General features: G+C 39.7%; 1 protein-coding gene across 1 annotated transcript in view; it reads left to right on the forward strand.

Annotated features, from left to right (window-relative positions):
• LOC121911458 (pro-neuregulin-3, membrane-bound isoform) overlaps positions 1-16,001 on the forward strand; it is a 383,988-nt gene that overhangs the window by 133,558 nt on the left and 234,429 nt on the right. The gene's annotated exons all lie outside the window — the stretch shown is intronic.

Raw genomic sequence — 16,001 nt, forward strand, 5'->3', positions numbered from 1 at the left:
TGTCATGCTTCCCAACACTAAAAGAAATATTGATTCATTCTCACCAGGGTGTTTGTGTCATAGTCCAAATGTGAAAATGCACCCGCAGACAAGGCTGAGGTTTTCTCCTGTGTTAAGGAATAAGCTATAAAGTACATTTTTACTGTTGAGGACCAGGGGGAAGTGTTGGCAGAATGCTTCATTTTTATCTGAGCTGTAACAGATCAGGAGGTGCCAGAGATCACACACATTCAAGGTGCTTCACCCTGCTAGCAGATACAGAGGACTGCTGTCCCAAGGCTAGGTGTTGTTCCGGTGAAACCTTGGAGATACTGATTTATCAGGCTTTGATTTGGCTTTGGTGCTAGAGTGAACTCAAACCCCTTAAGTGTCAGTTTTACCAGTGCGTAGGTCAATAGTTATAAAATCTAAGGTACTCCATTGGGTCAAAAGAAGAACACAGATGGATATTCCATGGCTACCCAACCTTGAGGCTTGACAAAAAAGGAAAAAAATGTTATTTCCATCTACTTTATTATTTTTTTTAAATCACATTTGCACTAAGGTTAAGTTCCCGCTCACTACTGCAAAGACCCATGCCATATCCAGTGGCGGTAAGTGCAACTTGTTTATGCAGTCAAACAAACACAACTGGTCATGATCATGGGGTAGAAAACCAGAGAGGGATTTATTCCTGTGGCGATACTTGCTACTTCTATTGGTTGGTCCAGGCACCTGCACGCTGGGGGTGAGAATGAGGGGGTTAAGCTACTTGCTGGAAGATGTGGCACACGCCTGCAGCCTTCACAAGACAACACTAAGTACTGAAATACAGTGAGAAATGGCAAAGTTAGTAAAAAATCACAAAAATAGATGATAATAAATAAATATATGAAAAATTATATTCACAAATCTCCGATGGCGAACTATTTCATGTACTATTTTTTGCTTGCATGGAGGTCAGAGTGCAGTTCCAGCTACATAATAGCCCCTCAGGAGCTGGTAGAGATTCAATACCCATCTCATGACCCATCTCCTGACCTTATCAACAGGGTTACTGCATTCATCAGAAGGGCATGAACTCAGGCCTCCCTCTGCACCCTGCTGCCAAGAGTTACATATCAAATGGCTCAAAATTTCAATGCTGCATATGGACTGTATATGACAGCGTAGGCGACCAGGAATGATTTTAAAAGAACAACTTGACACAAGTGTAAAAAAGCAGTGTTTTTCAGCCCTCTCTGGTTTGGAAGCCTGTTTCAACTCTGACCACAACCAGCTGTGATGTCACTGGGTCCTCGGGTATACCTGTACATCACTGCAACAAGGTGATAAGGTAAACCGGTGGACGCCAGCCAAAATGAGATTTTCAGGGGGTGTTATAGGTTACTTTTTAAAGTTTAGACCGATTTCAGCTCAACTCCTTAAAACCTAAACATATGAATGTGTAGATAAAGAAAGTGTGCCTTCCCCCTGGTACCACAAACACAGACAACTCAGTGCTGATGGTGAGTTTTCTGTGTGTGTCAGATCTTGCAGGGTTAATTTAGACTTAGGAGGACCCCTAATGGCACACTTTATGTCTATATACCTGTGTTTGTGGATGAGAGCATGGGTAACATGTCCCATCTTTGCTGGCATGTATCTGTGCTAGATGTTGTGCCATTAGCCTTTGCCCTGGATAAACTCCTGAGTACCCCTCGCAGTGAAGCAGACAGTTTCATCATTAGGACAATTATTAATGTGACCTTTTCATTCTAGTGAGGTTTGCATCAATCATGTAATAGTCAAGTGAACATCTCTGCAAGACCTGCATTAATTTCACAAAATAGGGCGCCTCTCTTACTAGATATGATTAAAACACGATAATATATATTTTTAAATATATAAAAGTAACATATTAAAGTTGTACACCTGCCATTTCAATGATTCCTACGTTAATGGATCCATTAAGTTTGGCTCAGACAATGTGTGGTTCCAATAGGAAGGAAATATTGGTTGGGGTTTTTGTAAATGACTGCACATTCGAGTCTCAAATGTCTCACTATGGAGGAGAGTTAACTTTCCTAAACATCCTTATGGGTGAAGCATTAATGAAACATAAAGCCTCACAGCAAGCCATTAAGATTCTGTGTCTCACACCATAATCCATTGGTACCTTCTTGACTGTAGTCCTGTGGTTTCCTGCTGCCTCAGTAATAACAAGTGTTCTGGACAACATCTCTCACAGTTATGTCTTTTCCCTATGGAGGAAGTGGACTGATACAGATTTTCTGTACCTTCTACTGCTCTGTAATCAACCTCGGTCCCAGCTGTTCTTTTCCTTCCCCAGTTGGAGCAAGACATAGAACATGGAGCAGTCTGTACTCCTGACAGTCTTCAACCTGCCTGACTCCTCAGTGGGTCAGGGATGAAGAGGTGGGGGGGGTGGGGGGTGGAATAAGACAAGACAGAAGATGAAAATGGAGTGAGAAAGGATATAGACATTTATAAAACAAAGTGAGAGATTTAATTCTTTATGCTCTGATCATCCACTGGAGTTATTTATAGTGCAGGATGCATATGTGAGCATTGTTGTGTTTAGTAAATACCTTGTGTGTGTGTCTCCCAAAAGTGCATTCCCTTTAACTGTGCCAATTCACAAGCCACAGACCAGCAGTGTAATGTTTACTCTACCACAAACTATACCTTGTTTACATGTAAGACAAAGCATATGGTAGATTTCACTGGATGTTTAAGTGCTGTTGAAGCATGAAGCAGGTACTCCCCGCTGCTTCACCTACTTTTTGACATGAAATTGCATCATCGTACTATCCCCCCCCCGCCCCCTACTGTGATACAACTGGAAAAAGTAACAATATTCTGTATCTAACTTTTCTACTTCAGGATCTTAATCAGATTTGTAAACCTCTTCATAAAACTTGTATCTAAAGGAGAAAACGGGGCCAGAAATACCACCAATCAATCAGTGTAATAGATCATGAATAATCATATTGTTAATGAACCCCAAACTGTCTGTTTAATTAGAGATCGGAGCGAGGCTATGCAAGCCAAATGGCTTCTGATGAAACTGAACAATTTCAGATGAAAAATGTCATTAACAAATTTAATAGACATACTGTTCAGTAGTCATACCAGTCTGTCACAAAATTAGGAAATACCTCCCATTACACATACTATGTAAGTAAATAAGTAAAGCTTTATTATAATAGCACTTTTTAAAACACAGTTATAAAACACACACACGGAAAATTAAATTACAAAACAGTGTAATTTACATTGTAAACTATAATACGTCACAGAGACCAAACTGACATGAAACAAGACATGAGAACAGGAAGGAAGGTCCATATAAGGGCTTGCCGATATAAATGAGCTTTTAGGCGCCATTTAAAACAGTCCAGAGATTCAGCAGATCTAATAGATTGTGGAAGATTATTCCACAGAGTTGGGGCTAAGACTGCAAATGCACAGTCACCTTTTGTTTTGCGGTTAGTGCGGGGGATAGATAAAAGGCTGAGATTTGAAGATCGTAGCGGTCGAGAAGTGGAATGAGGAACGAGGAGGTCAGAAATGTAGCTAGGGGCGAGGTCATGGAGTGCCTTATATGTAGCACAGCTGAAATTCTGATTGTGTTTCGCTTTTACCACTGCGGTTTAGGGATATACAGTATATGTTCTGTCCTCGGGTCAATTTTGACCCAGGAGGACAACAGGTGTCATTATGTGCTGTCATCAAAAAAACTGAAATGGCTTTAAAACAGTATCCTGACTAAACTTTTACATGTACCAGTCTGACATAATCCATCAACATATTTTCCTCTGATCTCAACTATAGTTTAAATAATTCATAATTTCTTAGTCAGGATACTGCCCTTACCCCTCCTGTTGTTCTCCTGGGTCAAAATTGACCTGAGAGGACAACAGGAGCCATCAAAATTGTTTTTAATGTTAAACCACCGTTATTTCTCATGGCATATCAGGATAACAGTGTTTTGGCTGCATTTATAAACTTAAAGCTAATTTCATGTTTATGTGCCTGAGCATAATGTGTGTATGTTGAAGGGGCGTCTAAGTACTCTAGCTTCTGGGCTCACAAGCATAAGAGACTATCGTATGAGTACAGCTGCGTACACATATCGCCTCTCCTCAAATTGATAGGCAACACTTGTTCAGCGGAGTCAAACAGTTGTGCGGTGAGTACATGTACATGCTTAATCAACACTAACTACATCCTCGCTCTACGTGACTCATTATTGTGTTGACTCCGTCGCCACTCTTTACTCATATATGTTCAACAGGACGGTCTGCCTTCTGCTCAGTGCGAGTAGTGTTAATGTCTGTTTCATTGGTAAAATGTTTCTCTATTTTGCATAATCATTGAATTTACATCGTCTTTGTATCTACATTAATGGAAGTTCCGCCCCTCTGTTGAAGTTAATCAAGTTCTGACACATATCACTGCTCCGAAGATGACTCATATGGGTGCATACTGATCTGCCATTCCTATAATTATCATCATGTTAAGTTTGAAGAATTAAAACTACTTGTTTAAGCTTCAGGAAAAAAAGGCATGGTTGAAAGAAGCCAACAATGACTGTTAGTAAGACACAGGACAAAGACTACAGTCTCAAGTGCCAAAGTAACACACTTAAACTTACAGTTAACTCAAAAATCCACCACCGAGCTCCTTTCTAAACTAGTTTGTGGAGATATAACCTTGTTGTGCTATTTCCTCCTTTGGTACTGATAAAGGACAGTCATCATTCGTAGCACCGCAAGAGGTGCTTTGTCAGGAAAACGTCAACATACGCTGTTTTAAGTGTTTGAACAAATGACCAATACTGTCATTTTTTTCCTGGCGAAGGACGTTTCAATTTTTGCAATGAGAGAAAAAAAAAGAGGGATAGCCGCATTTCACGTGTGCGCCTGCTGTATGTCATATGTGTGTATGTGTAAGCGAGAGAGTGTGTAATAGAAAGATTGTGTAAGGAGCTGTGTAATAGGATTGAGGACCATCTGCCTCCCTGTGCTGCCCACAGACTGTCTACTGTCCCTAAAGGCTCCCAGCAGCATAGGCCGCCAGAGAGAGTTAGAGCCAAGTTTATTCCTTGGACAAAGTTGGGGAGAAAGTAGGCTGGCATTCAGTTAATTTATTTAGATGTAACATAGCATTTTGCTGCATAATGCCTCTCTATATCTCAAGAAAGAGCACAGCATCAAATGTAAGTAAGTAAGTAAGTAAGTAAGTAAGTAAAGTAAGTAAAGTAAGTAAGTAAGTAAAGTTTATATATTAAAGCATCTTTCACAAAGCAGGTCAAGAGTTAGGTGCTTCACAAGAGTAAAATTGTTTTAAAAAAGACCATAAAAACAGTACAATATAAGATACAATAAAAGAAACAAACAATAAAACATAAACAACATAACTTAAAAACACAATATACAAACACTAGGCACTATGAGGTGAGACAAAGGCCAATTTGAATAAATGAGTCTTCAGCTGTCTGTTGGAAGAGCATCCCACAGTGTTGGAGCCACCACTTCAAGGGCACAAACACCTTTTGTTTTTAGTCAAGTATGAAGAACCTTAAAATTTATCCTAAACTTGATGGGAAGCGAATGTAAAGAATGTATGTAACTGTATTTTGGTCATTTAGGACTAAAGTGGTGAGAACAGAGCTCACACTTTGAAAACAACCATCTCGGCATGAGGCTTTAAAGTGACATACTGACCCCCACTGATCTATATACGCTTGTACAAAGGGATTCCCAGTAGACTCCTCTGGCTGTAAGCTTTATGCAGAGAATCGTGAGGCACATTTTGAAGAGATCCTTGCTTTAAACTGATATTCTTACAGATAGAAGACTCCCTGCTGCCGAGCTATGCGGCAATTAATTCTATCTCATCTTAATCCGATGGCAAAGTCCACCTGAAAATGAGATAATTTCACTCCAGGTTACCAAGATGAAGGAAGTGTATCATCCTTATTAGCATGCCCTCCCAACAGTGTGGTATACATTTACCAGACATTTCTTGAAAAAGGAGGCAGTGAGGCTCATCTTCAACGCTGTCTGAAGCTAAGTAATTCCTCACAGGCACACTGGAGGGAGTTGCCTTAGAAATATTGCCTGACTAGTACACATCCCTATAAGAACACAAGAATCAAGACTCTAAACGTTAGTGTTTGACTGGTTTCTTTAAGGGATACTGCCTTTGTTCCTGAGGGAATTTCTTTTTTTTTTGTTGCCTGCAGAGCATGGCCCCATGGGAGCTGGTAAAGATTCAGTGTCTTGCTCAAGGCCACATGAGATACTCGCAGATACAAAGTCTTCCTTAACCAGTCCACTGACTTTTACTTTAGACAAAAGACTTGTTTAGTCCAGCTCCCAGTACAAAGGCAAACTGATATAGAGACTGTGCACCATTAGATATATTATTTTTCCTAATATCTGTTTGACAAGAATGTTTTTTTTCTCAATTTCCAACGTTAATGATGGATGCAATGCTAATTATTATGTTCCTCAGCATAGAAGCAGGGAGTCTACTGGATGGTGTGACAAATCATGTTTGAGTTGTGACCATCAGTTATAAACATTGAAACTTCAGTTCTTAAGGTTTGTGAAGACATAATGTGAAGCAAATTTTAGAGTCTGCATGATTGCTTATGATGATGTAATCGTAAGATGCAAGCAGACGTAAATTTCCTCTGTGCAGCACTAATTTAGGCCAATATGGGATCTCACAAGTTGAAAATGTTTCAACTTGCGCTTCTGCTCTATAAGTCCATTTGTAATAAATGTACAGAGGCAAGAGTAAAAAGGATAGAAACTGGATGAAAATAGCAAAGAGAACTGGAGCTCCTGGTGAGTTCTGAGAAGCCCAACCCTAACCCCAGAGTTTGAACTACCAAGTAGCTACAGCTAAGTTCTGTAGAACATCTCTTTGTACACAGGCTACATTTGGCTTTTCATCAAAGAACCAGAAAAGTTTTAAAGCCACTGGAAACCCAAATCCACAACAGCCCTCTAACTATGTAATTTAAGGTTTTATGTACATAATAGTAAGCATCTAAAAAGTATTAGAAATTAGTTTCAATCCAAAGTCGAAATGTTGTCATTTAAGTTTTTGTAAACTTTCTTGATATTGGGTTTGAATGGGGTGTTGTTGTGCTTGGGCATTTATTACAAAGATTATGTGATAAATTCCGTGAACCAAAAATGACATGACGTGCTGCTAATTGTCGCTAATTACCAACTGTACATTTAAACATACACTAGTTCTGCTCAAACACTTTTAGTTCTCTCCTTCTTTTAGCAACTTTCTCGCAAGTCACACAGTTGTTTACACGCTTTTCAGATCTGCTAGTTACTTTAGCTTAGCAGTTAGCGATGGCTTCCCTCTCTCCCTCTCGCTCTCCTGCTCTCCCGCTCTCTCTTGCTCGGTGTGTCTTATGTGTCGCTATTCCCCTGCCTCCTTTAGTGATAATGGTACATGTAATAAATGTCCTATATTTACTGTGTTGGAGGCGAGTCTCAGTGAATTAGAGGCACAGCTCTACACTATAGAAAACCAGTCATTAGCTTCTGTAGTTAGCCAGCACCCAGTAGCCGGTGCAGGTGTCAATCAAAACTGCACAATCTTGAAAAATGGTCTAAACAGCAAAATGAGCTGTTTTTTGAACTAGGCTTCCTAAAAGTTATGAACGCTTATTTTCACTCTGATTTTGGTGGATGCTTAATGAGACATTCAACTTTGATATCATATATGCATTTGAACTATTTCAAGTCAAATTTCCAGAGGCTTTAAAGCAGTTACATATATTTTGTACTAATGATTTAACCAGGAGATTTACATGTCTGTCCAATCATTGAAAGTGCTCCAACTGCCACTTACAATTGTCTATACAGAAAATGAACTGTACTCCGTATTCTGCGACCTAAAAGACTTGCATCTTGACTTGCACTTTGTTTATGAAGAATTGTAATGTGACAATGACTTTCCCTCAAGCAGCTGAGTCTCGACTCCATAAGATTTAAAATAGCTTTGAGGTTCAGCGTCTTTACTTGTGTTAAATGTTTTTTGTTTTCTATGTAGCAGCTGAGTGAGAGGAGAGAAAATAATCATGTAAAGAGAACTAAAGTCATTAAGAGTTCAGTGAGTCCATTTCAAACTGTGATCATTGTACCTCTGCATTTTCAGTCTGAAGCAATGCATCTGAACAAAGGAGAAAAATTGGAGCTGGAGTGAAGTATACCATTAAGGCACTTTTTTAACTTCCACAGAATCATAACTTCTCAAACTGAGTAGAGCTATTCAGCTCCCAGCTCCCTAAAATAGTCCTGCAGTGCAGTGAATGCATAATCAGGACCTCACAGGCAGGTGGGCAGGCGGGCGGGCGGGCGGGCGGCCATTGGACTAAAATCATCACAACACCATTTCCCTCCAGATCCATAATAAATGACAGTCACAACCGAAACGTCTCTCATCGCCAGTTCACAGAGGGTCAAAACCGTCACTCTCATACGACCAGACCGAGCTAAGTGGAGCCGAATGGATATAATCTGTCACATCCAATCAATTGAAGCACTCCAGAATGAAAGGAGAGTGGGGTGGGGTTAAAGAACAGAGTGAAAGAAATAGGAAGGACAGAGATCAGACCCACAGAAAAAAAAAAGACAGAGAAGGGGAGGAGTGACAGGAAAATGAAATATGGAAAGTCAACTGCAGAGACAGAGAGAACTTCAATCAAAACCACCACTTGAATAAGTCATGTCTTTCTAATAGACTCCAGGAAATAGTCATGAATATATAAAGGGGAAATGTGCATTAATCAGATCCTCTTACCTCCTCCTCTTTGTGGGCACACTGAAAATTGTACCTTTTCATTCACTAATCTGGCACAGTGACAGAGCCACAGAGAAATGGAGAGAGATGAAGAGACAGGGGGAACAGAAGGGGAGGGAGGCGGTTGCTTCCAAAAAATGTCCGCAGGCGGCTAGGGATGTGGCATTGAAATAAAAATATATTGTATTAACAATCTAAGCACTAAATCCCTTTGTGTTTTTTTTTGTTTTTTTTTTTCTTTATTTCAACACATTACCCAAAGGGCATCCGGCCATGTCATAAATTCATACAGGCAAACAACATAGAGCTGTAAAGAAGATAAGTCTGAAAGGAAATGAAGCGTGGCGGCTGCTCTTGAGTCGCATGGCACTCGTAACCTTTTCCAGAGTCGAGGAGAGAAGGAGAGAAAATGGAGGTGTGATCGCTGGCAGGGTGGGGGGAGACTGGCAGATTAAAGTGCCTTTTCATTTTGCTACAGAAACAGCTGGGATGCTTTCTTTTCACTCTGCTGGTGGCTAGGTTGTGTCTGAGTGTGTGTGTGTATCTGTGTGTGTGTGTGTGTATCTGTGTGTGAATGTGTAGCTGCCACGGGTTGTCACCTGCATTGCAGCGGAAGCTAAATTTAGAGATGACTCTGATAGAAGTATGAGTGCTTCACTTTCATTCTGCCACCTGTCATGAGATAGAAAGATAAATATATAGATAGATAGATAGATAGATAGATAGATAGATAGATAGATAGATAGATAGATAGACGGACAGACGGACAGACAGTGAGGATTAATGGTGAATGAAAGTGCAGGGGCAATGGAGGGTTGAAACGAGGCTGTGAAAGATCAAGATAAAGAGAGAAGACAGAGAAGAAATCAGACAGCAGGAGGTTGGTGGGAAGCACCAGCTGCCATCCCAACTTCTCTTTAATTTTTTTCATTCGCCTCTCTCTCTCTTTCTCTCTCTCTCTTTCTCTCTTTTCTTTTTTTTTTCCTTCCATCTCTGCATCTCAGTCACGATCAAGACACTGTGTTTTTGTGTCTCTGCTGCTAGCATGTGTGTGTGTGTATGCGTGTGTGTGTGTGTGTGTGTGTGGGAGCATGTGTGGCTGTGCGTGGGATGGTAATCAGTGTGCTAATGCTCACGCTGCCTGTTGGGTTAGCATCTGCCCTTTTGTTCCAACTCGGTCCAGATGTAAAGCGAAACAAGACTCAGGCATCAAGGCTGTGAGTCGGGCACATTCAGCCAAAACACAAATAAAGCCCTCAGAGTTTCACATTATAAACACACTAGCCTCATTTGGTATTGGCTTCTAACTTCAACACAGCTGCAGAAGAATATGAATTTTTAGCCTAATCAGCTCTGTAGGGTCCTCCAGGATGTCACCAGAGGCTTGAGTATATACTGTATATTTTATATAACATCTCTTCTTCTGTGTCCCACATGGCTGTACTGTGACACAGATGAGTGCATCCTACTGCCTCAGAATAATAAATACCAAGAATCTAAGATAAAATTCATCAAACCCACCCATCTGGTTGAATTATCTCCAATTGTACACCAAATGCTACCAATCATCATACACTGACTGAGGTCTGATGCTGCATTCATGTCATGTTGAGTTTACTGTTAAGTGCAGCTGATGGAAGGGAAACCATGCTAGGCTACAAGTGGTAATTACAAATGGGACATATGGGATTTTTTTACTCTCTCTCACTGGGCATCATGAACACAAGTAGTAAATGTGGATCCAGTCAGAGGTAATATCAGTTCCATCCCATTCTAATAGAGCCAACCTGACTTACAAATAATAATTATCTTTAAAATCGTACCGCAAATGAAACGGAATTTGGATGTGGGTTCAAATAATTTCTAAGTTGTGGCAACAAAACATCAGCTTCTATTTCCTGCTGCTTCTCACATCGCACGAGCGTGGCATACCAAATAGGCTGAAATTAGAGAAGTTGTATGAGCTCTCTCAGCAAATTCATCACGGTTTATTAATAAAGCTCAGCAGCAGCAGCGGCAGCAGCAGCAGCAGCAGCACATGACAAATCTCAGCCATCATCGGCGTCATTCATTTATGACTTCTCTAATTGCAAAGTTTATTGAACCCTGCACTCAACCTGAGAGACTCTATTACATGTTGAGCTGTGTGTGTGTGTGTATGTGTGTGTGTGTTCTTTCAAGGTCTGATGCAGTTGTGATGCTAGATGCTCTTTTTATTATATATGATATATTTATAATTCATTATCTTTATTAAATAAGACTCCAAACCAACATTCATTTCAGCATCATCAATCAATCAAACCAATGCATTTCTGATTTTGAGACCATCAATCAAGTCTGTTCGGAGAAAGAAAACAGGGAGAAACAACTACAATAAAGTTGTAATTACAGATAGACTGTTGCCACAAAGTTTGAAGTACTATTGTCTATTATTGTCTATTGTAGCATTAAGATTTGAATCTATGAAAAAACAGCCCCAAACAAAAAGTACATGGACGAGGGTGTACATATACTTTGGTCGTATAGCGTACAAAATAAAAATGAGGACGTCACCCGCCACTGGATGTGATTCTGAATTCACCTATAGCACCAGCTGCAGCGGTGCAGAGGTCCATAGTTCACAATTCATATTAGATTGTATTAGATTTCACTGTTTCTCTCTATCTCTCTGCGTCTTTCTGCTCCGTAATTGCTCAGGGAGGAGAAGGATTATATTACAGTTGTGGCTTCACTCTTGCCATGGAGGGCTGCAGACAAGGCCAAGGAGATAGAACATTAAAGGACCACAACTAGGGAGGAAATTTAATATATTTTCCAACTATTTGAATTGCATAACACTCCTCGTTCCATCGTCATATTGTGGCGTCCTTGAGTTTGACTCTGAACCCCTATCTGCCCCCTGCTGAGGGTGACCGTGCATGTTGACCTCTGTGAAAAGCAAAAAGTGCTCTGGAGGGTAGATGATGATGAGGAGAAACGTATAATTAAGCTGCATGTAACGTGGTGCAGAAGAGGAAAGAAAAACAGAAAGATCCCGTCGGTAGTTTGTTGACCACGAGGTTGGCATGTCTCATTAAGACTGTCAGAAATACATGTGAATAGCGCACGAGGACACAGTGCACTAGATTCATAACAAAATCTGTGCAAGGAGCACAGACCCTTGGCTGTGTGTATGCACGCCTGGCAAAGTGAAAAAGAGAGATTGTGTCACACATTTCTGTTGATCTAATTATCATTTTCTCTGTATCCTCCATAAGAGCATTTCTCCCGGAAACCCCTACCGGAAAAATAATTATAAATTGCTCTCTTACAGCAACACATTTTTCATATCTTTGCCATCACAAAGACAAACTACCAAATGATGCAGGCATAAATTCTCTCCTCACATAGCGCTCGCTCACCGGGTGAATAGGTAGCAGAGATCGACACACTGGGGAGGGAAACAATTTCGAATCATTGGAATGCAAAATTGAAGTAAAAATATATATATCTTCAGTGTTGTGGTGTTTTATTACCCCTCCTCTTTTTTTACATCGCTTCATCCATCAAATGCTAAGAGGAGGGGCCATGTACAAGCTTCTTGACTGTGTCCCTAAAGCACCAGAGGAAGCTTTGCATGGAAACTAAATCTGATTCCCACAAAACATGTCGAAATAAGATTATTTTAAAGGTTATAGTTTTGGGGTTTGTGATTTTTTTTCCGTGTATGCTACTACAGAAAGTTTATTGATTAACTCTGACACAGTTTAACACAACATAATATGAAATATATGTGATATATTTGTGATCGTATATTCCTCCATCCACCTCAAAAATGTTTAAACCAATTAAACCACCACATTGGATAGTTTACAGATCAAATGGTAAAAATTGCAGTCAGATATTTTTAATATGAATGGGGATGACAATTATAATGACCACACATGGCTGGTTTTTGTAGCATAATGCAATGTTTTATACCAATCGATAGAGTTAAGCTTCAAATATCCATTTTTATGAGTTAAGTGGCAAAACTGCTGAAGTCCAGAACTTGAGGGGCTCTAGGTCAAGTGAAGTTAATATATATGTAGTCAAAAAATACACAAGGATTCACGATCTTCTAGGCATATGACACCATCTATCTTTAGACCCCTGATTAAGATGGTAACAAACTCTTAACAACAACATCAACAACAGCAAATGAAAAAATAGACTCATCATAAAACAAAACATGAGGAGCCTTAGGAATAGAAGTAGAAATAAAGGAAGCACAACAGAAGAATGATCCATCTTTCAGGACATACATGTAAACAGAAGAGGAAATGTAGAGAAACCGAAAAATATAGTTAACAACCAAGAAATAAACAATAACAGAACTACAATTGTATGTAGACAAAATGTAATATATACGATTACTGAAAATCACCTTTCAGTGTATCAAATGAAAGAATTAAAAGCAGAATGTACGAGTGCGTAGCGTGACAAATCTGGAACAATGAAGAAGACATCAGGCAGCTTCCAGATGCTGCCAAGAGCTGTTATGACCTCAACCACAAAAAAACAGCTCTGTACCATAGAAAGAGGACAGAAGCGCGCACACACACACACACACACACACACACACAAAGCAAACTCTAGGCTATCATCTACACAGAGAGAGGAGTCATAGACCAGAGGTGCTGAGAGTGGGTGCTTAGGTTAGTCATAGAAAACACATGATGCTAAATCAGTTATGAACAAAGACTCAGTAAACACTGTCTGAGTCTCCAGGAGGATGAAGACCCAGACAAAAGCAGGCTGGATGAAACACACCGAAGCTGGCAGACGGGAAGGAGATAGAGGACTAAACACGTACTTTCCTGTTGACAAATACCGATCAACCCTTTGCACCTTGTCTTGACTGACGATGCCAATAAAGTCTGTTTAAAACAGCCGCTCTGAGAGGAGTAACATTTCTCTCGCCATATTTGTATGTTCACACATAAAAAAAATCAACAGCACAAGCTCAGCGATGTCACACTTTGTTAGCCGGAGCATGGTTCCACTTTTGAGATATTTGATTCATATAAATAGCAGGGCTCCATAACAGCTCTGCCGTCTTTGCTGTGGTTTAAAGACCATTTCAGTGGCCTACTGTAGATGCAACAACAACAACAAAGACTCAATCAGGTACACAAAAGGATAGCAACAAGATTCAAACCACAGGACTAAAGGTCCTACAGTGCTATCACTCCTACATTGATTGACAAATACTTACTTAAATAAAGGACATATGTTTTTATCACTAGTCTGAATGCTTTCTTTGCAAAGTTACCACTACTTCCTCCTCGTGATGACATCAGATTGTTCGCACATGCCCACAAACGGCCGTCTACTCCGTCCATAGTCTTTGTTGCTAATGTTGCGCCATGGGTTGTTCAAGTTTAGCTCTGATACATCCCGTCCTTTTAAAGGTCCAGTGTGCAGAATTTAGTGGCATCTAGCAGGAATGTTGGAGATGTAGGAGAACCTATGGTGGCCCACTCTAGAGCCAGCGTTTGGTTTGTCCATTCTGGGCTTCTGTAGAAATATGGCGGTGTAACATGGCGGCCTCCACTGAAGGGGACCTGCTCCCTCTGTAGATATAAAGGGCTCATTCTAAGGTAGCCAAACATGATTCTTATTATCATGGAATCACACACTAATTAAAATATGCATATTATATTCCATTTCTACCGAGTCAGTTCTGCTAGATGCCACTAAATTCTCCACACTGCACCTTTAAGGCAAAGTAAAAATTATAATAATAATATATTCCCCTTGCCATGACTTTATCCCTGTTTTGGTGACTGATATTTGCATGAACCCCTCCACCTCATACTCAGTATCTTTAGTTTGTATAAGTAGACATAATTCCATAAGCAGCTTGATAAAAGCATTACTCATACAATAAAATAGAGTACGCTTACACTGTAAGCACAAGCATACATGTTGTGGATTACAATGTTAAAAAAAAAAATGGTTTGGGGATATTTCCACAGCAGCTTTTCACACTCACAAGCACGGAGGTTCATGAATTAGCAGCACAGCGAAGTGAAAGAAAAAAGATGATTATTCTCAGCTGTGACCAAAATAATTCAATCAAAAGTCTGACTACAACTGAAACTGAAATAAATAAGTCATAATAAGCCAGTTTCCACAGCTGAACCGAGGCTGTTTGTAAAATTCACAAGCACACAAAACACGAGACAACTCCAGCTGCAGCATCATGTGATATCCTTAAAATACAGCCTCGGTTCCCAAATACGATAGTGGGTAGGAGAGAAATGTGATTACAGCACAGCTGCATGTAAACAGAGGTTTTAGCGTAACCTGGTTAATGCAGTGAAGGTAAACACATTAACATGATTTCACCCAATAGTCTGGGTTTTTTTGTGTGCTTGTCAGGACAGTGATGACTTCATCCATCAAATGCCAACAGCCCTCATACAACCTCAGCTCAGTTTGGAGGACGAGAAAATAAGTTAAAAAAAAAAAAAATATGATGTATGGCTTCAAATGAGAGATGCCCTTAATGGATCAGCAGGAGTGAATGAGAGAAGAGACCTCTCTCAACCCCAGCGTGAAGAGGATGAAAACATTTATCATTAAAGTCTAAAGGGTCGAGTCTTTTATCTTTCTTTGAGTACCTGTCATTTCCCTCCGTCCACCTTAAAAAATGTTAACCCAGTTAAAGTACAACACCGGTTAACGGTTTAAAGATCAGATGTTAAATTAGAGTTTTAAAGGAACAGCAGCAAAGTTAATCTTTACGTTTTAGGGTTCTGTTACTCTAATAAGACTCAAATTTGAGATATTGTAGATTATATATTATATAACCATGACTTTATTGAAATATTTGCATTGTTAAGTCTTAAAAACAATACAAAACACATAAATTATGAGTTGAATATAAACAAATACTCCAATATAAAAAATGTCTATAGTATTTGGTGTCTCAAGTGTGACCTTTCTTGCCTTTGATGACATTTGGAGGCAGCAGTTTTCAAAGCATTTAAAGCCATAAATAACAATTTATGACAATTTAATCATAACCTAAAGGCCAAATCTTCTCAGAATGTTGTTTTTTTCTCTTTGTCTAGGCATATTAACTGTGCCATTTAGAAATTATTATCAAACACAGTAAGAAAATGACTTGTACAACTTTTTGGCTAAAAGCA

The sequence above is a fragment of the Thunnus maccoyii genome, chromosome 14 (genome assembly GCF_910596095.1).
Source record: "Thunnus maccoyii chromosome 14, fThuMac1.1, whole genome shotgun sequence".
In the NCBI taxonomy this organism is placed as follows: domain Eukaryota; kingdom Metazoa; phylum Chordata; class Actinopteri; order Scombriformes; family Scombridae; genus Thunnus; species Thunnus maccoyii.